The sequence below is a fragment of the Nerophis ophidion genome, linkage group LG07 (assembly GCF_033978795.1).
Source record: "Nerophis ophidion isolate RoL-2023_Sa linkage group LG07, RoL_Noph_v1.0, whole genome shotgun sequence".
Taxonomy (NCBI): domain Eukaryota; kingdom Metazoa; phylum Chordata; class Actinopteri; order Syngnathiformes; family Syngnathidae; genus Nerophis; species Nerophis ophidion.
The window spans coordinates 13542144-13567218 of NC_084617.1; the positions used below are offsets into that span (position 1 = coordinate 13542144).

The following is a 25075-nucleotide window of genomic DNA, read 5'->3' on the forward strand; positions in this document are numbered from 1 at the left end:
TGAATAATGTATACTCACTACACCGGTATGTTTTAGCGCTTTCATGGTGAGTAAGAACTTTACACTACTTCATATAAGAAATGGCAACAGCAGAGGATGAATGTCCCATAACAGGAAGATAGAGAAAAAGAAGCTTAGACTACGCCGATTTTTCAGGACTTATGCAGTTCCCAAATACAGATCGGCAGGTACCAGAAGGTAAGAAAAGTTGTTTTTGCATAATATTGCAAAAAAAACAGCAGATAATGTTTTACCTTATACACACATACACCATAATAACACTTGTATGTTTGATGCGACGACAATCATTCAAGCGGTGCTGCTTCGTATCTTACCAAAGTCGTACTAAAAAATTTTGATAGATTTTTGAACGCCGTGTGTAATGTGCTATAATTTTAATAGAACATTAAAAATGTTGGTGGTGTTTACTTGAGACATATTGCCACATAATATTGGCAAAATACACTTATCTCTTATGTTCGACTGCCATCTACTGGTCAAACTTGCAATTACACCATGTACCATCTAGACTCCAAACATCCCAGAACAAGCTAGTCAGGTTACTTCTAGACCTCCACCCCAGATCACACCTCACTCCTACCCACTTCTCCAAAGTGGGCTGGCTCAGGGGGGAGGACAGAGTAAAACAACTTCCACAACATTAAAAATGTTGGTGTTGATTACTTGAGACATACCGCCATCATAGTGCAGCCTACACGTATCTCTTATGTTTGACTGCCATCTACTGGTGCCACTTATCATTACACCATGTACCGAAAAAAAAAAGCTTTGAGGTGGGTAAGCTCAATCAAACGCATTCCTTACATTAGGCACACTGTCGAGTTTTGAAGGGGAAAAAAAGATTTTAGGGGCGCCTTATAGTCCGGAAAATACGGTACTGTTTTAAATCATTACAACTAATTATAGTAATAATTAATTGTATCATGAGAAGAAACATCACTAAAGTCTTCCTTATTATCCAGTGTCTGCTTTGTCGTCCACAAGTGGCAGACATTCTCTGTGAATGTTTGTCATTTATCTTCCAACACGTTGAGAGCACTTGTTACCGGCTACTCTTGTGTTCAAATAATAATAAAAAAACATCGAAGCAGCCAGAGAGCAGAAGGGCATTGACTCACTAAATAAAAAGCACTCGCAGAGAAATAGTTTCAACAAATCCATCCATCCATCCATTTACTACCTCTTGTCCCTTTTGGGGTCGCTGGAGCCTATCTCAGCTGCATCTCCGGGTTAACTTCAAGCAAAATAAACAAACAACAGATATTTTAGCGGTATTATAGTGATACTTTAGCAGTCAAAAAAAACGGTGTCAGTCCTCACTCCAACAAACAAAAGAGATCCACAAGCAACCAGCTGTCATCCCTTCCTAATCACAGGAGGAGGCACTTACTGAAACGATTAAAGATACAAACAAACAATCATATAAATAACAACTATAAATAATAATGAACCTACCTTGAGGGATTTTTAGAGGTCATTTTAGTGGGTAAATGAGAAAGGATGAGAGATTGTCATCACACTACAAGGTCTCTTACATGCTGTAAGAGCAAACCCTGTTTCCATATGAGTTGGGAAATTGTGTTGGATGTAAACATAAACGGAATACAATGATTTGCTAATCATTTTCAACCCATTTTCAGTTGAATATGCTACAAAGACAACATATTTGATGTTCAAACTGCTAAACATTTTTTTTTGTGCAAACAATCATTAACTTTAGAATTGGATGCCAGCAACACGTGACAAAGAAGTTGGGAAAGGTGGCAATAAATACTGATAAAGTTGAGGAATGCTCATCAAACACTCATTTGGAACATCCCACAGGTGTGCAGGCTAATTGGGAACAGGTGGGTGCCATGATTGGGTATAAAAACAGCTTCCCAAAAAATGCTCAGTCTTTCACAAAAAAAGAATAGAGCGAGGTACACCCCTTTGTCAACAACTGCATGAGCAAATAGTAAAACAGTTTAAGAACAACGTTTCTCAAAGTGCAATTGCAAGAAATTTTGGGATTTCAACATCTACGGTCCATGATATCATCAAAAGGTTCAGAGAATCTGGAGAAATCACTCCACATAAGCGGCATGGCCGGAAACCAACACTGAATGACCGTTACTTTTGATCCTTCAGATGGCACTGTATCAAAAACCGACATCAATCTCTAAAGGATATCACCACATGGGCTCAGGAACATTTCAGAAAACCACTGTCACTAAATACAGTTGGTCGCTACATCTGTAAGTGCAAGTTAAAGCTCGACTATGCAAAGCGAAAGCCATTTATCAACAACATCCAGAAACGCCGCCGGCTTCTCTGGGCCCGAGATCATCTAAGATGGACTGATGCAAAGTGGAAAAGTGTTCTGTGGTCTGACGAGTCCACATTTCAAATTGTTTTTAGAAATATTCGACATCGTGTCATCTGGACCAAAGGGGAAGCGAACCATCCAGACTGTTATCGACGCAAAGTTCAAAAGCCAGCATCTGTGATGGTATGGGGATGCATTAGGGCCCAAGGCATGGGTAACTTACACATCTATGAACCATTAATGCTGAAAGGTACGTACAGGTTTTGGAACAACATATACTGCCATCTAAGTGCCCTCTTTTTCATGGACGCCCCTGCTTATTTCAGCAAGACAATGCCAAGCCACATTCAGCACGTGTTACAACAGTGTAGCTTCGTAAAAAAAAAGTGCGGGTACTTTCCTGGCCCGCCTGCAGTCCAGACCTGTCTCCCATCGAAAATGTGTGGCGCATTATGTTTACATCTAACACAATTTCCCAACTCATATGGAAACAGGGTTTGTATATTTGAGAGAATGTTCTGTCGTTCAAACTACGACGACGTCATGCCTTGCCCTCTGCGTAACAATACATCAGTATGCAGCGTGCAAAATGGAGGAGAGGATAGAGAGATTTCCAAGACGATGAACAGGAAAGTTGCCGGGATCAGTCGCCCGTGGACAATGGCGTCGTCACAGTAAGTACGCGCTGAAGCTGGCTTTAATGCTCGACTCGGCTTAAGCTATTCCCGCGGTTCAGCCTCGTGGTGTGAAGTCTAATGGGCTTACGGCGCCGCTCCGATTGGCTGGCGTGCACGCGGCTTAGCAGCATTTATAACTTCAATAATTGCGTTTAGTTGCCACCAGTGGCGATGGAATGCACATAAACAGACCTAGACCTCATTTAATCGAATTAGCTATTAATTTCTCCAATTAAAGCGCAATGCAATAACGTGTTGTGACGCTCGAGGCTTTAGTGCAAAAAACTAGGAGTGCAATAGGTCTAAATCAGGGGTGTCCAAACTTTTTCCACTGAGGGCCGCACACTGAATAATCAAAGCAAGCGGGGGCTATTTATTTTAAAAACCAATACAATATATGTATAAAAAATATACATTTAGGCCTCCACTCAGGCTTGATCCCGGGGACCCAAAAGGGTTTTGGTAAAAATAAAATGTTAAAAAATGTGTCATTATTCAGTATTATTATTTTCATTATTATTCTAGTTTTAAATCTCTAGATCAACATTATGTCTATCTGTCAATATGACGTTTTTAAAGATTTGAATTGTATGCTTTTTTTGTCAAAAAAAAACATGTTTTTTTATTGAAAAAAAACACAAAATATTTTCACCCAATAACATTTTTAAGTAGAATGTTTGAGATTATATAATAATTAGAGCCGGAAAACGGTCAACAACTCATACACCGTTGATTTTAATTCACTATCGTCGGGACCCAGGATGGACCGCTTGCCTGTATCGATTGGGGACATCTCTACGCTGCTGATCTGCCTCCGCTTGAGATGGTCTCCTGTGGACGGGACTCTCGCTGCTGTCTTGGATCCGCTTTGAACTGAACTCTCGCGGCTGTGTTGGAGCCACTATGGATTGAACTTTCACAGTATCATGTTAGACCTGCTCGACATCCATTGCTTTCGGTCCTCTAGGGGGAGGGGGGGGGGGGGGGGTTTGCCCACATCTGAGGTCCTCTCCAAGGTTTCTCATAGTCAGCATTGTCACTGGCGTCCCACTGGATGTGAATTCTCCCTGCCCACTGGGTGTGAGTTTTCCTTGCCCTTTTGTGGGTTCTTCCGAGGATGTTGTAGTCGTAATGATTTGTGCAGTCCTTTGAGACATTTGTGATTTGGGGCTATATAAACAAACATTGATTGATTGATTGATTGACTATTATTTTTTGTGCAATGACACTTAAAAACAAAACACACTGATCCAAAAGGGTCCTACTCATTAAAGTGTTAAAAAAAATATATTTTTATTTTTTTTACAGTTTACTTTTAAAATAATGGTCTCGAGATCAACTTCAGATCTAAGTTGTTTTTTTTTTGTTTATGTTTTTGTTTGTTCATTTTAGGCCATTTAAAAAAAAAAAAAAAAACAGCTCAGTTTTTTATATGGCAAACTCAAAATATCCAACATTTGCCCCAAAAAATATCTCAAAGTGGAATATTTAATGTGACGTAATTGGAGCCTTGAATTGGTCAATAATTCATAATTGATTTTGATTCACAATTTTTTTTTTTTTAAGAAAGAAACAGGCTGCATGGCAGCTTTGTGTTATTAGAGTAAACATTGCAACATGTTCTTGTTACATTTCACCTGTTTGCTCTTTTATACCACTTTTTATGTTTTTCCATAGTATTTTTAAAATGTGCTGTGGGGCCGTTAAAAAATGACCTGCGGCCCACAAATGCCCCCCAGGCCGCACTTTGGACACCCCTGGTTTAAATACTCTTAAGTCCGCCATCGTCCTGAGCACGACCTTGGTTAGTTCCTGCATGTATGAGAATGAAGCATAGGTGTTGAGGCACTGAGGAAAAATGAAAGCTTTAAAAAGGGCTATTGAGCGCTCACAAGCCGCCAAAAGAATGACCTCATTCTCGCTCTCCAGGAAGAGAATCATGTCGCCCCAGACGAGACCCTGAGCATCACGAGGCCTGGGCCGATGACAAATGTTGTTCGACCTTATATTGACCTACTAATTATCGCTGACAAACGATATTATTTTCAACATTTTTGAGACCAAATTAACCACTAATGTAATGATTATACATAATAATATTGCAAGTATACCTTTTTAAATGCAATAAACATGTATTTCTCGTATATTTTACCAGTGTCTATAGCAGGGGTCGGGAACCTTTTTGGCTGAGAGAGCCATGAAAGCCAAATATTTCAAAATGTATTTCCATGAGAGCCATATAATATTTTTTTAACACTGAATACTGTATTTCCTTGAATTACCGCCGGCTATATAGTATGCGCCTGCCTAGAATTACTGCCGGGTCAAACTCGTTTCGCAAAATATTATTTTTATTAGCACATGTCTAGAATTTCCGCCGCGTCAAACTCGTTTCGCAAAATAATTAGCATATGCCTAGAATTTCCGCCGGGTCAAACTTGTCACGTCACGAGTGACACTTCACCTGTCATCATTTTCAAAATGGAGGAGGCTGATTTCAATATTTTGAAATCGCATAAAGGGAAGAAGATTAAGAGCTATTCAGTAGGATTTAAGGTCCGAGCTATTGAATATGCTCAAAAGAACAGTAAGCAGCTATGTTTTATTATTATACCGTAGCTGCGTGTGTCAAATATGCCGCCTCCTGGTCGTAAAGGGCGCTAGTGATCCTTATTGCGACTACTCGGCTGCAGAAGAAGTGACAACAAGCAGCAAGAGTGAGCAGCGATTGTTAATTTTTTCCTCTCGCTTGCACTTTTAACATGGAGGATTACATATCTAAAATAAAACAGTTTTCTAAGCTGGACTTTCAATCGCAGCAGGAGGTAATAAAGGAAGATCTCCATCAAGACAGAGAGACTTTCAAAACTGAAGAAAGATAAGGAAGACTTCTATAAACAAGTTATTGATGCTTTTGATCAGAAGGAGCTGCGTGTGGACTTCATCCATTCTTCCATCCATTTTCTACCGCTTATTCCCTTTTTTGGGGTCGCGGGGGGCGCTGGCGCCTATCTCAGCTACAATCGGGCGGAAGGCGGGGTACACCCTGGACAAGTCGCCACCTCATCGCAGGTGTGGACTTCATTTATAAGTAAAGGTAAGTCCATAATAACCTTTTTTTTATTAAATGTGCATTTCATGATGGTATCCTTACATCACACTCAAATTTATAAGCGCAGGCCTAAATTTACCGCATGCCTTTGGTAAGCGCCGTACTGAGAAGATGTTTTAAAATAATTAGCGCATGCTTGTCTTAACCACATGCCTTTGGTAAACACCGGAGTGAGAAGAGGTTCTAAATTAATTAGCGACCCGGCGTCAATTCAAGGAAATACGGTACAACTCAATGCGTGCATTTTTAAGTAAGACCAACATTTTTAGAGTATAATAAGTGTCTTATTCTTTTTAATAACATTGTTATTCTAAAGTTAACCAATAATAAATATGATGCTTCTTACCATTAATGCGACTTCTTGGAGAGGTGCGATAGAAAACGGATGGTCGGATTAAAATGAATGAGAATGTTTTGTAATTTGAACGTTACTTTTAACACTGACTACCAGCAGAATTATTCATTACTTATCCTGTTAAGCAATGTCAGCTAAGATTTATCTGAGAGCCAGATGCAGTTATCAAAAGAGCCACAGCTTCCCTAACCCTGCTCTATAGAATGAATATCCAAGTCAAATAAAAAAGAAACATAAGAAAAAATAAAATATATTCTGTCAGTTAGAAAAAAAATTGCACTTGAATAAAAATCACGACCAGAAGCAATAAATTAGTTTTGTTTTTTTAGTAACTAAAATAAATAGAAACATTAAATATTGTTCTGGCTTCTTTAGAGACATATTTTATTTTTGTTTTTGAATGTTTATAGTCCTCCATTTTAATTTGTAAACGTTTTGGAATGTTTTTTTTTTTAATAAATGCAAATAAAATCGCTTCCGGTTTTTGTCAGCAGAGTTCACTTCCTGTTGAAGACACCTGTGTCTATTTAAACGCGACACTGTTGAGTTTATATTGAACCTTTTGTGCAAAGACAACACAGCCTTCATGTTTAGACACTGTTCATACAATTTTAGATTCTGTGTGTGTGCCCATGTTGCTAGAACAGCGCAGCTTGTGTTGTTCTTTTAGCTTGTTACCAAATATATAGTTAATTCATTAACTCATTGTTATGTTTGTTTGATATACAGTACTGTATAGTACATTATATTATGTTAAAAGTGTACACACTTTATGTAAATAATACATTATTGTACTTTTGTCTAAGCCCATCCATCCATCTTCCTCTGCTTATCTAAGGTCGTGTCGCGGGGGCAGCAGCTGAAGCAGAAAAGCCCAGACTTCCCTGTCCCCAGCCTCGAGACAGTCTCCCCAACGTGTCCTGGGTCTTCTCCAAAGCCTCCTACCGGTTTGGACGCGCCCTAAACACCTCCCCAAGGAGGCGTCCGGGGGTATTCTGACCAGACGCCCGAACCACCTCATCTGGCTCCTCTCGATGCGGAGGAGCAGCGGCTTTACTCTGAGCTCCTACCGGATGACAGAGTGTCTCACCCTATCTTTAAGGGAGAACCCCCCCACCCGACCGAGGCCACTTGTACTCGTGATTTTGTCCTTTCGGTCATAAGCCAAAGCTCATGACCATAGGTAAGGATGCCTCTGGCTCGGCTCCGGATCGATAAAGTGTCCGCATCACTGAAGACGCCGCACCGATCCACCTGTTGATCTCACGATCCACTCTTCCCTCACTCGTGAACAAGACTCCGAGGTACTTGAACTCCTCCACTTGAGGCAAGATCCCCTCCCCAAACCGGCGATGGCACTCCACCCTTTTCGGACCAAGAACCATGAACTCGGACTTGGAGGTGCTGATTCTCATTCCGGTCGCTTCACGCTCGGCTGCAAACCGATCCAGTGAGAGCTGAATATCCTGGCCTGATGAAACCATCAGGACCACATCATCTGTAAAAAGCAGAAACCTAATCCTACAGCCACCAAATTGGATCCCCTCAACGCCCTGACTGCGCCTATAAATTCTGTTCATAAAAGTTATGACCAGAGTTGGTGACAAAGGGATTCCATCCCTCATTGGAAATGGATCCGACTGCAGACCAAACTCGGACACTGATCAAACAGGGAGCGGACTGCCACAATCAGACAGTCCGATACCTCATACTCCCTAAGCACTCCCCACAGGACTTCCCGAAGGACACGGTCGAAGACCTTCTTCAAGTCCACAAAGCACATGTAGACTGGTTGGTCAATATCCCATGCCCCCTCAAGAACCCTGCCGAGAGTATAGAGTTGTTCCACAGTTCCACAACCAGGATGAAAACCACACTGCTCCCTCTGAATCCGAGGTTCGACTATCCTCTCCAGTTCACCTGAATAGGCCTTACCGGGAAGGCTGAGGAGTGTGATCCCACCATAGATAGAACACACCGTCTGGTTCCCCTTCTTAAATAAAAGAACCACCACCCTGGTCTGCCAATCCAGAGGCACCGCCCTCGATGTCCACGCAATGCTTTTGTCTTGGCCAGACCTGGGCAAGTTAAGGCCCGGGGGCCGCATGCGGCCCATTAAGCTTTTCAATCTGGCCAGCCGGACATTCCCAAATATTTTTTTTAGATTTTTAATAGGGAAATTGTAGCTGCCATGATGATGTGCAGAGATGTTTTAAAATTACCATAAGTCTTGAACTATACAAAATATTTCAATGGTTGGAATCTGCTATGGAATCATGATATGCTCGTTACTATGGTCATCTAATTAGTTACTATGGTAATCTAAGTCACAGCAGCTCAGACCAGGCACCAAGCAGTGTGGGTGGGGAAGGTTTCCACATAGTGTTTCAAGAGCGGCCACCCTGAAATGTGGGTGTCAGGGACAGACGCGGAAGGAGATTTTTACAAAAAAAGTTCTAAAGCTTAGTGATGTATCAGATTGTAGGTGGGGTTTTTTTTACCCTCCGCGTTCATCTTTCGCTGTGTTTGTTGCATTTTAGTTGCGTTTCGCTTGAGGAGAAGAGGCGAAACTTCCATAGTAGAATTAGATCAATTTGGGCAATGCGATTGAACTGTTGTATCTAGATTGATCTCCCAAGGCTTTGGTATTAAAATATCAGCATGAGCAACTCTGTCTCAGGGATTCATTTATGACCAGTTTATGTGTCATCGAACCAACCTGTGAGGTGACCGGCAGAAGACCGGGTCCAACGCAACATTATACATAATAGCCACCACTTTTCATAGAAAAACAAATCCATAGAAAATGTTTTGGAAAAAAACCCAGCACTGTCACTCCAATTATTAATTATTGCCTTTGTGCGCGTGTCAGAGTAAAGAATTGTAAACCCTTGCATTCTTGTCTACCTGTGTGCGACAAATGAGCTTGAGAACTGAAACCTAATGACTTCGATTGTGTTCTGGTGCGAGACGGAAAATGTAATTTAATCGAATTAACTCGACCTTCTGGGGTGGGTGGGGGGCGGAGGGGGGGTAGGCAGTGACATTCATCATAGGTCAAGGCATTGCATCGTCATCTCTGCGTCTGCACGGAGTAATGTGGAAGCACTTCAGTAAATCTCCACCAATGTCGCTCAGTAACCGAAAACCTTGGGAGAGGTCCGGTAAGTATCACGAAGACCTTGGGTCCGCTCTGTCACCGTCACACCTGCAGCCGGCGTCTCGGCAAAAGGACAAAAGGTAAAAGTAGCAGTGCCCTGGTATCTAAGGGTCTGTCAAACCTTTCCATTCTATAATCATCACATCACAGCCACCAATTACGAGTCTATTTGCTCCGCTTGATTGTCCTTCACATCGTAACCTTAGAGGAAGAGCTTTCGCGGAGGTCTTCCGGTGCAGCACACCTGCGCGTGCACACCGCACCGGACCCACCTGCTTCACTCAAAGTTATCGTCCATCCACCGCACATTCACCCATGGAGGCACCTTTAACCCTCAGCCGGGGTGCCTCGTTTCACCCGCACCACCTGACATCCAGCATCACTCTCCTCCACGCATTGGCCCAACCCCCATCTTGCACGGCGTAGTGTGACAGCACATCACACACACACACACACACACACACACACACACACGTACACATAATAGCAGTATATAAGGAGACAGAGAAGGGTTGACATGCCTTGGGATGGTGCATTGCCCATGCTGCAGCCTTCACAGTGATCTTGTGTCCCTTCCTCCCTCCTCCACGTAAAGGTCGCTCCTTTCCTGGCGCCCGGCTCTCACGGTCCCCGCTCCTACTTCCTCCACCCTTTGTGCCTTCGACCTCACTCGGACTACCTTCCTTCCCTTTTGGCGAGATGGCCGCTGTCCAGCGGCGGCGCTCCCGACGGCAACTGAGATTGTGCGCGTGTGCTGTGTGTGTGGCTGCCAGCACGTGTATGTGTGTGTGGATGGGTGTGTATGTGTGAGGGAGCGCCCGGGTGGGAGGGGGAGTGTGAGAGAGAGAGTGATAGAGAGTGAGAGTGAGAAGAGGAAGATGAGGAGGAGAAACCTTGGGAGAGGGTGCATGCCGGTGCACGGAGACTCGGCACACGGCTCGCAAAAGGAAGCACAAATGTTGATAAATTCACACGTCCTCTCTCGCCAGCAGCACGTTAAACATTGTACTTTCTCTCTTAAAGACACAGCCGCTACTGATACGCACCACAATGAAGGAAATTATCGGTATCTGTTTCAAAATGATCGGTTTCGGTTTTTAAAAAAGTAAAATTTATGATTTATAATTTAAAACTCCGCTGTGTACACGGACCTGGGGAGGAGAACAGAGCGCTAATAAACCTTAAAGGCACTGCCTTTTCGTGCCGGTCCTATCACATAATATCCACGGCTTTTCACACACACGTGAATGCAAGTCAAACTTGGTCAACAGCCATACAGGTCACACTGAGGGTGGCCGATAAAAGCTTTAAAATGTAATATTAGAAATTAGATATTTTTTTGCTTTTTTTTTTTTTTTAATGTTATTTATGTTTTTTTATGTTTTGTTTTTTTACATTTTTCTCACTTTCCAATTTAACAACTTTTAACTGTGCTTAAAAAAACTGCTCTAGAAATTAAGTTTATTGTTAATCATATCATTACTGTGAAAGAAAATTAATAATTCCATAATAGCAATTAAACATCCATCCATCCATTTTCTACCGCTTGTCCCTTACGGCGTCGCGGGGGGCGCTGGCGCCTATCTCAGCTACAATCGGGCGGAAGGCAGGGTACACCCTGGACAAGTCGCCACCTCATCGCAGGGCCGACACAGATAGACAGACAACATTCACACTCACATTCACACACTAGGGCCAATTTTAGTGTTGCCAATCAACCTATCCCCAGGTGCATGTCTTTGGAAGTGGGAGGAAGCCGGAGTACCCGGAAGGAACCCACGCATTCACGGGGAGAACATGCAAACTCCACACAGAAAGATCCCGAGCCTGGATTTGAACCCAGGACTGCAGGAACTTCGTATTGTGAGGCAGACGCACTAACCCCTCTGCCACCGTGAAGCCTGGAAATTAGACATTCTTTTGCTTTTTTTTTTTTTAATGTTATTTATGTTTTTTTATGGGGTTTTTTTTACATTTTTCTCACTTTCCAATTTAGCAATTTTTAACTGTGCTTAAAAAAACTGCTCTAGAAATTAAGTTTATTGTTAATCATATTATTACTGTGAAAAAAAATTAAGAATTCCTTAATTCATTTATTAATATTAGTTCATTTTTATGACAGTAAATATCAAGCAAAGATGTTTGTTATTCAACCATATCAAGAAATGTTTAAACATTTAAACACATTAGTAATGTAATATTTTTATCATGTTTATTATTTTTTGTTCGATTTTGAAGAGAACCCTTAGCGAATTGTCCCCCCCCCCCCCCCTCAACCCCCTCACAGAGATACTTTCATTTTCAGAATAATCTATCCTAATCCTAATCCTACAAAAACAACAAGTTTTAATATACAATAATCATATGAAATGCTACATAACAAATGTGGTGTTTTTTAGCCAGCAATCTAGTTGAAACTAAATCAATAACAGCACCTCTACTGGTTGAAGCCAATAAATCACCTCCATTTTGCCTCCGTATTGTTTTATTAATATAACCTCAAAGCTATGAATTGAAATTTTCAGGATTTATGGAGATCCCAAATACACGAGGCAGGTGCCAACGGGTGAGAAAAGTGGGTTTTGCATAATATGACCCCTTTAAGATGCCATTAATTCCCCAATATTGAACACATTGGTTATGATCGAATGCCCTGCATGCTTTATGTATGCATCTGGTCTAGTGAGGGGCTCAGGAGGAAGAGGAGGGGCGCTTTGGGGGCAGTATTTAAGTATCTTCGTCACCAGGAATAGTTGCTGAGGAAGGACGGAGAACAAAGAGCGAACACTTGACAATACACTCATGTGACAATATCAGCTAATGATGAGGCTGCGTCGGGAGCCCCGAAGGCGACGATTGGCATGGCAACCAGCATGCGACGGCTGGCCGACCTCGGCGTCTCTGCGGCCTGCGATATCTGGGGTGTGCTTGCGAGCATCGATTATTATACTCGTTATAATCCGAGCGTAACAAACGCTGCATCAGCGTGTTGGAGAAAATGCGATGGAGAAAGGAAATCCATACTGACAGCAGTTAAGGGCACTTTTGAATTGGACACATTAGGTAGTAAAATTTTGCATTGATATCTTGATGTCCAAAACACACACAAAACAGGGAAAACAGCCATCAGACTATAGAATGCATATGTTCCTTGACTGCACTTAAATGTAGAATATATTTATATTATTCATATATTATATATATAATATGTTATATATTATTTATTATTATTGTTATTGTCTATTGTGAGCGAACTGTGGTGCTGAATTTCCCCCAGGGATCAATAAAGTACTTTCTATTCTATAACAACTCAATAGGAAGCCCTATGATATTAATATAAAAAGTTTCAACTGGAACCCTACCCGAGGTCGGATTTCCTACCCGAGTTAGCTTCAAAGATGGTTATTCTGATTGAAAATAATAATAAAAGCTTCGGTAATATCGGTTATTAGCAATTCTGACTATTTTTTTGTCGCACTAAATCAGCCCTATACAATATATTGTTGGACGTTTTTATATGGTAATCTTACTGGAGTGTATACTGTATTTTCCGGACTATAAAGCGCACTTAAAATACTTTTTTTTTCCTCTTATACCCTGGTGCGCCTAATGTAAGGAAAAAGTTTGGTTGAGTTTAACCACATCGAAGCTACTTTATTTGGTACATTGGTGTAATGATAAGTGTAACCAGTAGATGGCAGTCAAACATAAGAGATAAGTGTAGGCTGCACCATTTGATGTGCTTCAACATAGGAGTATTTTTATGGTGTGTGTGAGTAAGGTAAGACATATCATCTGGTGTTTTGTTTCGCAATAATATGCAAAAGCAACTTTTCTTACCTTTTGGTACCTGCTGATGTGTATTCGGGGTATGCATAAATCCTGAAAAATTGCGCGAGTTCGCTTTTGCCAACGCCGTAGTCGATAAGCTTCTTCTATTTCCTCGATATTCTTGTTATGGGACATTTATCCTCTGCGGTTTCGTTTCCTAATATAAAGTAGTGTAAAGTTCTTATATCTGTGAGTAGATATATCTGTGAGTAGAGTCGCCATGAAAGTGCTAAAACATACCGGTGTAGTGAATTCACATTATTCACCCAAGAAACTTTAGTTATTAGAGTTCCGGTCGGACGGTTTTTCACAAAGCACATTTCCGGTGTTGTTGTTTCCACATGAGAAGATGCTGCTCCGTTATTGATTTAAGTAAAGTCTGATTGTCATTAAAAAGGTTAGTTCCATCTTTTGACACTTCTTCCACCCCCGTCCTTGCACGCTACACCGCTACAAGAAAGATGACGGGGAGAATATAGTGCAAAAGGTGAGCCAGTTAAGCTTTTAAAGCTGGCCCGCTGGACATTACCAAGTACATTTTTTAGCTCTTTAAGATAGAACTGTGATGTGCAGTGAATTTTTTTAAATGACCATAAGTCTTGAACTATACAATGAATTTAATTGTTGGGATCTGTGCTTTTGCCTGATATAATAGTTACTGTGGTAACCAAGCAGTGTGGGCGTGGTTTGTTTCCACAGAGTGCTTGCAGGGCGAGCCTGAAAATGCAGGGCTCAGGGACAGAGACGGAAGGAGATTTTTACAACAAAGTTCTAAAGCTTAGTGATTGATCAGATATAATCAGATTGTAGGTGTTTTATTTTTTTTACCCTTCGCGTTCATATTTCGCTGTGTTTGTTGCATTTTGCTTGATTGTCAAATATGTCGATAGAGAGGGGTTGTGACGTTCATATGTTGTCAATATTCAGTGTTTTACTGTTCATAGTTAACATTGTAAATCCCACATTATTTATTTTCATGTACATTCTGGGTGTCTTATTCAGTAAAAAAAAAGTACGATTCCATTCCGTTTTTAAGGCGGTCTGTCATAACGTGTTCAGCATTCAATCAGACATTATTGTGATGTTTTGTATTAGTGTTCCTAAAAATAGATATACCTGCCCCCAGACATATTTTTTTCTCTAATTTAAAAAGGCACTGCCTTTGCGTGCTGGCACCGTTACATAATATCTACGGCTTTTCGCACACACAAGTGAATGCAATTCACACTTGGTCAACAGCCATACAGGACACACTGAGGGTGGCCGTACAAACAACTTTAACACTGTTACAAATATGCGCCACACTGTGAACTCACACCAAACAAGAATGACAAACACATTTTGGGAGAACATCCGCACCGTAACACAACATAAACACAACCAAACAAATACCCAGAAGCCCTTGCAGCACTAACTCTTCCGGGCCGCTACAATATACACGCCCCACCCCGCTCAACCTTGACCACCTCAACCTCCTCATGCTCTCTCATGGAGAGCATGTCCCAAATTCCAAGCTACTGTTTTGAGGCATGTTAAAAAAAAATAATGCACTTTGTGACTTCAATAATAAATATAGCAGTGCCGTGTTGGCATTTTTTTCTATAAGTTGAGTTGATTTATTTTGGAAAACTTTGTTACACGCATCCCGACAAGGTCCGTGCCATCAAATCGGGGAACCAGAAAGTTTTGAACAACCTCATGGGACTGATTCAGAAGGAGACCAAAGGCCGAGCGGACCCGGTTGTAATGCAGGAGATTCTGCAGGAGAAAATTTTTTCTTCCAAGGACACCTCGACAGACTAGCATCGTCACGTTTGAATCTGTCTAGATCAACTACAGTAAGTAGGGATGTCTACCGAATTCGGTACCTTTTTTTTGCCACCGGCCCACTCACTCCAGCAGCACTGAGAGCGGACTTAGCCCAATGACCTCTACTGGAGGTAGGGATGGGCGATACATGGAATATACTGGATATATCGTGGGTTTGTCTGTGTGCAATATAGAAAATGACAAAATGGTGATATTGGAATATACCTTCTCACGCAGTTACTTTTAGCTGCGGGCATTACACTACAGGCTCTTCTCACTCTTTCTTGTCTCTCCTTCTCACAAAGACATAAAAAGCGCACCTTCTTACATACGTCACATACGTATACGCCCTCACGGAGCAGAGAGGTGTGGCATGGGTAACGTTAGCTGTGGTGCGAGTGGTAATACGAGAAAGAGAAGATGCAAATCTGGTAACAAATGAAGGACAAATTAATTCCCAAGAAAAACAGCACAGGGTCCATCTCCTGGTGGTGGTTTGGCTCCAAGCGGGAAGATGTCGAACAGACAACCGTAATTTGTCAAGTGTGGGGCAAAAGCTTTGTATAGCTCGGTTGGTAGAGTGGCCGTGCCAGCAACTTGAGGGTTGCAGGTCCGATTCCCGCTTCCGCCATCCTAGTCACTGCCGTTGTGTCCTTGGGCAAGACACTTTACCCACCTGCTCCCAGTGCCACCCACACTGGTTTGAACGTAACTTAGATATTGGGTTTCACTATGTAAAGCGCTTTGAGTCACTAGAGAAAAGCGCTATATAAGTATAAGTCACTTCACTTCACTACATTGTTTAATGCATCCAGCAGGGCATCACAACAAAATTATGCATAATAATGTGTTAATTCCACGACTGTATATATCGGTATTAAAGTCCTACTGAAACCCACTACTACCCACCACGCAGTCTGATAGTTTATATATCAATGATGAAATATTAACATTGCAACACATGCCAACACGGCCGGTTTAGTTTAATAAAATGCAATTTTAAATTTCCCACGAGGTATCCTGTTGAAAACGTCGCGGAATGATGACGCTTATGTTGACGCATGCTAGTGACATTATTTGTTGGAGCGGACATTTCAGCCCAGCACCACTCACGGCTAAAAGTTGTCTCTTTTCATCGCTGAATCTTTTGCAATTTGTTCAATTAATAATGGAGAGGTCAAATAGGAATGCTGTTGGTGGAAAGCGGTGGATTGCAGCTGCCTTTAGCAACCTTTGTTTGTCGTGAAGCTTTAACACAGAGCGGTCAAGCGAACATGTTTCTCTACGTCAACCAGCAAGTTTTTAGATGGGAAAATTGTGATATTAAATCGGCTCTTACCGGCAATATCAGCGGAGCTTCCATCCTGCTGCAGCTGTGTGACTTCCCTCAGAGACACTCGCGGTCAACACACCCTACGACTTTCAGGTACTATTTAATCTCACTAAAACACTAGCAACACAATTGCCAGATAAGGGATTTTCCAGAATTATCCTAGTAAATGTGTCTAATAACATCTGAATCACTCCCACTGCAATCGCTTTTTTTTTTTTTCTAGTCCATCCATCCATCCATTTCCTACCGCTTATTCCCTTTCGGGGTCGCGGGGGGCGCTGGCGCCTATCTCAGCTACAATTGGGCGGAAGGCGGGGTACACCCTGGACAAGTCGCCACCTCATCACAGGGCCAACACAGATAGACGGACAAGATTCACACTCACATTCACAAACTAGGGCCAATTTAGTGTTGCCAATCAACCTATCCCCAGGTGCATGTCTTTGGAGGTGGGACCAAGCCGGAGTACCCGGAGGGAACCCACGCATTCACGGGGAGAACATGCAAACTCCACACAGAAAGATCCTCAGCCTTTCACTCTAAATTTCCTCATCCACGAATCTTTCATCCTCGCTCAAATTAATGGGGAAATTGTCGCTTTCTCTGTCCGAAAAGCTCTTGCTGCTGGAGTCTCACATTATAAACAATGTGAGGATGTGAGGAGCCCTCACACCAATGATGTCACACGCACATCGTCTGCTACTTCCGGCTTTTTTATTAGCGACCAAAAGTTGCGAACTTTATCGTCGATGTTCTCTACTAAATCCTTTCAGCAAAAATATGGCAATATTGCGAAATGATCAAGTATGACACATAGAATGGACCTGCTATTCCTGTTTAAATTAAAAAAATCTAATTTCAGTAGGCCATTAAGAGTTAAGAGTTGGACAATATCGGAATATCGGGGAAAAAAAGCCGTTCAAAAGACTTTAAAAGGGAAAGGGTCCTCAAGATCGGGCTCCCTTCAAAGAGCCATAAATCCCATCTGTAGTGAGTGTAGATGATTGAGGTATAATAGCCAGCAAACAAAGGGGAAGACAGAGTGAAATGTCAGGAGATGGACAGAGAGAAGCGAACAAGAGCCTATTCGTGATGAGAGCTCATGAATAATGCATAAGCGGGCTGAGCATCACTTACACAACCAGTTTGTCCAGCAGGTCCAGCTGGTCCACGGGCATCCTCCAGTCAGTCAGCAAGGGGCCGCCCGCCGGAAAGTAGGACACACTCTCCTGCAACAATATTTCTGACATTACAAATCGTGCCATCACTAAGGAGCTATCAGATATAAAATACCACCAATAACCCTTGAGGGTGTGCTTCTTGGCCAGCTGTCCCGCGGGTGATGAGCAAAATGCAGCGCAGGAAATGCAAATTTCTCTGTGATAAAATGTGATTAACTTCATAATTAAGGCACTAACGGTGGCAAAATGTTGTCTTTTTTTTTCCTGATGCGGTTTGCTTACACGCCCGGCGAGGGATTTTTTTATTGGTCCATTTCATGGGATGTAAAGCGCGCTGACACCCAACATACACAGGTGATAAGTGTTTTATATACTGTTGTTGTGAGGCTGTATTTTACGCTGTGTAACGGAACTAAAAAAGCCTACGCAGAGCTGCATGAATCATTTTTCAAGTTAATAGGCACAACTATTTGTGTGTTGCATTGATCAGAAAATATAAACCACCCGGGAACTTCTAGTGAAGACACAAAAAGACACCTCTCACATTGACATCCCACTGGGTTGTGAGTTTTTCCTTGCCCTTATGTGGGATCTGAACCGAGGATGTCGTTGTGGCTTGTGCAGCCCTTTGAGACACTTGTGGTTTAGGGCTATATAAATAAACAATGATTGATTGACATTAATACACTGCAAGTACTATAAGTCAGAGTCTTCAATGCACAAGGTGGTGAAATTTCTGGTTGATTAGACTTTTAAAATATGTATTTTTTTCATTACATTATTATAATGGTCTGACAGAATTAAACAATAAGTTGTCCTTTAAAATTACCCTTTTATGTCACATATTAAAAACATATATAAATAAATTAAAAATAAGTACAGAAAAAATGTATTTTATTAAGATACATTTTTGTTTTATAAACAAAGAATAAACACTCCCATCGCTATACTCTCATGCATAAATATACAGAGAATCATCCATCCATCCATTTTCTACCGCTTGTCCCTTACGGGGTTGCAGGGGGGGGGTGCTGGAGCCTATCTCAGTTGCAACTTTATTGGGGCGGTATAGCTCGGTTGGTAGAGTGGCCGTGCCAGCAACCTGAGGGTTGCAGGTTCGATTCCCGCTTCCGCCATCCTAGTTACTGCCGTTGTGTCCTTGGGCAAGACACTTTACCCACCTGCTCCCAGTGCCACCCACACTGGTTTAAATGTAACTTAGATATTGGGTGTCACTATGTAAAGTGCTTTGAGTCACTAGAGAAAAGCGCTATATAAATATAATTCAATTTTTTTTTTTAAATTAATGTTTCCACAAAAATTACACATTATTTTGTCCTTTAGCAACCCCTTTTTTTTAAAGGAATAAATAATTACAGTAAATGTCATATATTTAGAAAATATATGAATAGAATAAATTACAGAGAACATTTTTTCTAATGAAGACAAATGTTTACTTTTTTGTATTTAATAAAAAAAGAATAGACACTCCCATCGCTATACTCTCATGCATAGATATATAGAGAATCATCCAGCCATCCATTTCCTACCGCTTGTCCCTTACGGGGTCGCGGGGGGGCTGCTGGAGCCTATCTTAGCTGTAACTTTATTGTAATGGTTTGACAAAATTATACAATGTTTTGTCCTTTAGCACTGCCCTTTTTTTGAAAAAATAATTACAGTAAATGTCACATATCTTAAAAAAATAAAAATAAAATTAAAAAGTACAGAAAAAAAATTGTTTAATTAAGATACATTTTACCTCTTTTTTTTTTTTAAATGAAAAAGAATAAACACTCCCATCGCTATACTCTCATGCATATCATCGATCCATTCATTTTTTACCGCTTGTCCTTTACAGGGTTGCGGGGGGGAGAGCCTATCTCAGCTGCAACTTTATTGTAATGGATTGACAAAATTATACGATATTTGCCCTTTAGCAACTCCCCTTTTTTTGAAGAAATAATTACAGTAAATCTCACATATTTAAAAAACACTCCCATCGCTATACTCTCATGAATATCATCCATCCATCCATTTTTCTACCGCCTGTCCCTAACGGGGTTGCAGGGGGTGCTGGAGCATATCTTAGCTGTAATTTTATTGTGATGGTTTAACAAACTTATACAATATTTTTCCTTTAGCACTGCCCTTTTTTTGAAAAAATAATTATAGTAAATGTCACATATTTAAAAATATATATATAAATAAAATTAAAAACTACAGAAAAAAATGGATTTAATTAAGATACATTTTTGCCTTTTTTTTTTTTTTTTATAAAAAAGAATAAACACTCCCATCGCTATACTCTCATGCATATCATCCATCCATCCATCCATCCATCCATCCATCTTCTACCACTTGTCCCTTACGGGTTTGCGGAGGGTGTTGGAGCCTATCTCAGCTGCAACTTTATTGTAATGGCTTGACAAAATTATACAATATTTTGTCCTTTAGCACTTCCCTTTTTAAAAGGAATAAATCATTGCAGTAAATGTCGCATTTAAAAAAAAATTATAAATAAATAAAAAAGTAGAGAAAAATGTTAAAAAGTTAAAGTTAAAGTAGCAATGATTGTCACACACACACTAGGTGTGGCTTAATTATTCTCTGCATTTGACCCATCACCCTTGATCACCCCCTGGGGGGTGAGGGGAGCAGTGGGGAGCAGTGGGCAGCAGCGGTGCCGCGCCTGGGAATCATTTTTGGTGATTTAACCCCCAATTCCAACCCTTGATGCTGAGTGCCAAGCAGGGAGGTCATGAGTCCCATTTTTTATAGTCTTTGGTATGATTCGGCCGGGGTTTGAACTCACAACCACTAGGCCACTGTATCTAATTAAGATACATTTTGACCTCTTTTTATGTATTGAAAAAAAGAATAAACACTTTCATCACTATACTCTCATACAGAGAATCCTACTCATCCAAATGGTTTTGCATCATATTCATTATTATATCATTTAAATAGAGAACACGCGCTTACCTATGCAGTAAATACATATATACACATACATACACACACATTCTTACATATATGCATACAAATATACATTATATTTTAATTATTAATACATAAATCTTCTAAAAATAACCTTTTTTTTAAAGGCCTACTGAAACCCACTACTATCGACCACGCAGTCTGATAGTTTATATTTAAATGATGAAATATTAACATTGCAACAAATAACAATACGGCCGGTTTAGTTTACTAAATTGCTATTTTAAATTTCCCGTGAAGTATCCTGTTGAAAACGTCGTGGAATGATGACGCGTATGATAACGTGTGCGCGTGACGTCACCGGTTGTAGCGGACATGCTCTTCCAGCACCGCTCACGGCTAAAAGTCGTCTCTTTTCATCGCATAATTACACAGTATTCTGGACTCTGTGTTGCTGAATCTTTTGCAATTTGATCAATTAATAATGGAGACGTCAAAGAAGAAAGATGTAGGCGGGAAGCGGTGTATTGCAGCTGCCTTTACCAACACAAACACAGCCGGTGTTTCCTTGTTTACATTCCCGAAGGTGAAGCTTTACTATGGAACAGAGCGGTCAAGCGAACATGGTTCCCGACCACATGTCAACCGGCAGGTTTCGGTGAGAAAATTGTGGCAATAAGTCGGCTCTTACCATAGACATGAGCGGTGCTTGCGTCGTCCTGCAGCTGCGCACTCTCTTACCTCTTCCCACCGGAGACACTGGCGGTCACCACACCCGTGGCCACACCCCTCCGACTTTCAGGTACCATATAATCCCACTAAAACACTAGTAACACAATAATCAGATAAGGGATTTTCCAGAATTATCCTAGTAAATGTGTCTAATAACATCTGAATCGCTCCCACCATTTTTTTTTTCTAGTCCTTAACTCTTACTATCCTCATCCACGAATCTTTCATCCTCGCTCAAATTGATGGGGAAATTGTTGCTTTCTCTGTCCGAATATCTCTCGCTGCTGGAGGCTCACATTATAAACAATGTTCAGATGTGAGGAGCCCTACAACCCGTGACGTCACATGCACATCGTCCGCTACTTCCTGTACAGGCAAGGCTTTTTTATTAGCGACCAAAAGTTGTGAACTTCATCGTCGATGTTCTCTACTAAATCCTTTCAGCAAAAATATGGCAATATCGCGAAATGATCAAGTATGACAAATAGAATGGACCTGCTATCCCCGTTTAAATAAGAAAATCTCATTTCAGTAGGCCTTTAACATATTTTTCCACAAATTCAAATGTCTGATTGCACATTAACATTGATCCAACGGACTGTAGAGTAGTTTAGAAATGGCAGTGGCATGGCCACACGACTCACTGTACCTTGCAAATTTGAAATAAAAACATGAATAAATAATATTATTGAGCAATCAGCGCTCTAATTGCCAGTTAGCAATTAAGGCGCAAGTCCGCTATAAATTAGTACTGCATTATTTAAATACAGTATCTTACTTAGTATTGAAAAACACAAGGTACCTTTAGGACTAGTTTCATTAAAAACACAGTTTTATACAGGATATATGAGTTGGGGGTCCCTGTTCCATCCCTCCATCAGTTTGGGGGGCCCTTGGCCTGAAAGATGTTGAGAACCCTGCTATATTAGTGGCAAATTAAAGTATGAATTTTATACCAAAAAAAATAGAGTGACAGCCACTGCATGATTAAAAGAGCGCCTCTGTGGAAATAACATGTATTGTTTGTTTGAAGGTCCCAATATGGCAACAAAAGTAGTGCGCATGCGCACTGTGGGTTGCCGGAAGAGTTGGTAGCCGCACAGGTGTTGGCATCTTATCAAATTGGCAACACCGCACGCTATTATGGACAATATCAGACTAAAAAAAAGACATCATGTTTTACTCTAGCCGTAATTCGGTATAAAATTGTGTCATTTTCAAGCTTGCAAACAGTTTGGAAAAGCAAAACACAACCACCAGCGCATGCGCATTCATTCTTCAGCAGCTCGACTAGAATTTAGCCTGCCGAAAATTACAGCCAAATAGTTTGAATTCTTCAGAAACAGGACGAGTTCAGCTCGACAAGAAGTTAGCGAGTTGAAAAATTACAGCCAAATAGTGTAAATACTGACCTGATTTCATGAGTATTTGCTGTATTTGTTCGCCATACGTGTTTCATTAAGAATGCAGGTGCGATAAACCTTGCATGTGGGCGGGAGCCAGTGATGTGACAATGTTGCGTTTAAGTCAACGGGAATTCCAAAAGCTTAAGCTATTGATCTATAACATACTGGGAGGTTTTGTAACAAAGGGTACTTCTTTTAGTCAGTGTCCACTAAAAATACAAAATACACTTTTGATAATGACTTTAAACGTGAGTAAGACTTGATTGTAAACATCGCAGATACATGCAAGTGCCATCGGCTTCATGATTTCCTAACTTCCACGAGGTCCTTGAATGGAACACGTCTTTGGTGTGTAAAAATTACGGGCGTGCAATACTGCTAATTTTAATACCAACAAAATCATTAAAAAAAAGATCCCTTTTTACAAACTAATTTTGGGGGAATAAAATCAAAAACTACAATATTTCATATGGATGTTAATGTGTGTCATTAATGCAAAAGTATTAGACTTGGACAAACTTTCTTGATCCACAAGGGAAATTGTTCCACAAAGTAGCTCAGTTACAACGGATGGAAAGTGTAAAGATGGAAAGGATAATGCAGGTATAAAGTAGACAAAAAATGTACCATAGTAGCAATATAAAATATATGTAATATGTACATATTACATATTATATACAGTATATAATATATACTAGAGATGTCCGATAATGTCTTCTTTGCCGATATCTGATATTCCGATATTGTCCAACTCTTAATTACTGATTCCGATATCAACCGATACCGATATATACAGTCATAGAATTAACACATTCTTATGCCTAATTTTGTTGTGATGCACCGCTGGATGCATTAAAAAATGTAACAATATTTTTCGAAATAAATCAACTCAAGTTATGGAAAAAAATGCCAACATGGCACTGCCATATTTATTATTGAAGTCACAACGTGCATTTATTTTTATTTTTTTTAACATGCCTCAAAACAGCAGCTTGGAATTTGGGACATGCTCTCCCTGAGAGAGCATGTGGAGGTTGAGGTAGGCGAGGCGTATAATGTAGTGTCCTGGAAGAGTTAGTGCTGCAATGGGTTCCGGGTATTTGTTCGGTTGTGTTTATGTTGTGTTACGGTGCGGATGTTCTCCCGAAATGTGTTTGTCATTCTTGTTCGGTGTGGGTTCACAGTATGGCGCATATTTGTAACAGTGTTAAAGTTGTTTACACGGCCACCCTCAGTTTGACCTGTATGGCTGTTGACCAAGTATGCGTTGCATTCACTTGAGTGTGTGTGTGTGAAAAGCCATAGATATTATATATTTGGACCGGCACGCAAAGGCAGTGCCTTTAAGGTTTATTGGCGCACTGTAATTCTCCCTACGTCCGTGTATCACTCCGTACAGCGGCGTTTTAAAAAGTCATAAATTTTACTTTATAAAATCGATACAGATAATTTCCGATATTACATTTTAAAGCATTCCTCGGCCGATAATATCAGCAGTCCAATGTTATCGGACCTCTCTAACATATACTGATATTATTTGTTTATATAATGTATACAGTATATAACAAATCCCAATTACTATTACAAGATTGGTAGCTAACATAGAAGCGATCAGGTAATAGATAGATATCATCTATGGCTGTACGGTGAGTGGTTATACAGCTGGATGAAGTGCGGAATGAAGCTGAAGAAGTATTTTGGAGTATGAGCTCCGTTGTCCCTCAATTTTTTTGGTGGAGTGGGTGGGCAGGATTGTCCATTAAGGGCGAGCGGTTTGTCCAGTTTCCTCCTGTCCCTCACTGACACATACGCCTCCAACTGCGCGCCAATAGTTTGGCCCGCTTTCCGGATCAATTCATCAATCCGGTTTAAGTCCCTTTTGCTGGTGCTGCTCCCCCAAATAAACCACTACAGGGCACTGGTCACAACAGACTGAAAAAAAGATCTCCGTCCGCTTGCTGCACACATTAAAGGACCTACGCTTCCTCAGGAAAAAGAGTCTTCTCATCCTTCCAGTCCGGTCTGCTGTTCAAGTGGACTGGCAGATACTTGTACTGCCCGACTACTGCCTTAGCCGGTGTTTGTAAACTCAATTTAGAATTGTTTGCATTTGAATTTTGTGAACTTTTTTTTTTTTTTTACATCAAATTATTTTGACAGGTGTACTGAATAAACATTAAAAATTCAGTTACTTAAAATAAAGTGTTTTA

The 25075-nt window shown here is 40.8% G+C and overlaps 1 long non-coding RNA gene across 1 annotated transcript in view; it reads right to left on the reverse strand.

Moving 5' to 3' along the window:
• The window catches only part of LOC133555646 (uncharacterized), a 152257-nt gene extending 129300 nt beyond the window's left edge, over positions 1–22957 (reverse strand). The window contains exons 1-2 of the long non-coding RNA XR_009807347.1: positions 22872–22957; positions 17744–17835 (exon numbers count right to left, since the gene is read on the reverse strand). This is a non-coding gene — a long non-coding RNA (uncharacterized LOC133555646). The remainder of the gene's footprint in view (positions 1–17743; positions 17836–22871) is intronic.
• Between the last annotated feature and the right edge of the window lie 2118 nt (positions 22958–25075).